The following is a 1,747-nucleotide window of genomic DNA, read 5'->3' as shown; positions in this document are numbered from 1 at the left end:
TTCGGGTTTTTCCGTCGTGCTTCGATCCCGTCGTGCATACTTCCCGTCGTGCTTCCTTTCCGTCCTGCTTAATTCTGTCATGCTTCCAATGTCTTCAAAATAATATTCCGCTAATACGAAGTTTCGCGGAAAACTTCGTGCTGAAGAAACGTCATTCTTCACAAACGTCGAGCTTCTAAACCGTCGTGCTTCCAAAAATGTTATTCTTCCAAAATGTCTGTCTGATCAATCTAAGGCATCTTCTAACTATGGTCGAGCAACTTCTTCGACACATAGTTAACTCACGATCACTTCTTCGCCACTTCGTACTTCAAAACTTTTCGATCGATCCTTATCACCCGCGACTCGACCACCACAAAGATACTCGACCATTCTCTTTTTTTTTTTAACGGGTTTCTACAACCTCCTTCCCTCTAAAGTTGGTCCTCCACAAACCCGAAGTCTCCGGACGTTTAGCCAAATGGGCTGTGGAACTAGGGGAGTACGACGTAATCTTTTGACCCGCCATAGCTATAAATTCACAGGTCCTAGTGGACTTCGTGGCCAAATTCTCCCCTGCAATACTCCCAGTTTTGGAGCAAGAAGTACGCCTCTGAGGCGAAACCAAAGAAGAGAGAGAATGGATCCTGCATGTTGATGGATCCAGCAACGTCAGAGGAGCTGGAGTGGGAATAGTGCTTACCTCGCCGATAGTGAACACGGCCTCAAGAGCCGTGAGATGCAACTTCAAAGCAACCAACAACAAAAGCGAGTACGAGGCTCTAATCGCAGGACTAACTCTCGCCCATCAAATGGGGGCAGAAAACATGCATTAATGAACAATCCTAATGACAATTACCACAACTCAGAAATTTATAGTTGGGGCTAATCCCTCCTAACCTATTTCAACCCTAAAATCAAACAATGGAAGTACTCAGACATGGCTAAGCAGTTCATAATATCAATTAGGTAAGAAAACTTCATTAGAATAGTAAAAAGATATTAATGAAGTTCCAATCACAAATTATAACTTTGGATCTTCTCTCCAATCTATCAAAATCCTAGAAAATCTTGTTGTGAAAAATAATAAAACAAGAAAGCACACTTTGCCTCTAACATGGTGGCGAAGCTTATATAATTAGGTTAAAACTCGTCCGGGGTAATCTTGTAAATTGGTGAAGACTTAGGCTTCAAGTCGGCTGTGACCAAACGGGCTTTCATCGCGCTTTGCTGTCGATTGATGTCAAGATATGAACATCGATCGTTTTCCTCTTCATTATCGACCGATGGTCGAGCTCGATGGTCATCTCGGGTGCTTGCTCCAAATATCTCCAAAATGCTCCAAAATCATCACTTATCTCCAAAGCACTCCTGATCCAATAAATATTCTAAATATACTCTATAATATAATAATTAGTAGTTAAAACACTTTTAAACCATAGATAAAATTTGGTCAAATGCATGGTCTATCAACTCCCCCCAGACTTACCCTTTTGCTTATCCTCAAGTAAAACAAAATGGCAGTCTCTCTGAAAGAGGTTTGAAACAGCAGGGATTCACATGATTTAAAACTTAGAATCATCACCTCTACAATATTGCAATCCACATATAAAAAGTCCTAATCACAAAAGCACATTATACCATATCCCAGTGATATTCAGTCTATGATTGGTTGGTTAAATAAATAATAACTACTAAGTTTAAAATGTTAAACATGAGAAAAAAATGTTCGTACCCATCCATTTCGAGTGTAGATTGATATATACGA

Source organism: Brassica napus, unplaced genomic scaffold (genome assembly GCF_020379485.1).
Source record: "Brassica napus cultivar Da-Ae unplaced genomic scaffold, Da-Ae ScsIHWf_410;HRSCAF=635, whole genome shotgun sequence".
Classification (NCBI taxonomy): domain Eukaryota; kingdom Viridiplantae; phylum Streptophyta; class Magnoliopsida; order Brassicales; family Brassicaceae; genus Brassica; species Brassica napus.
This window is presented reverse-complemented; position numbering follows the sequence as displayed.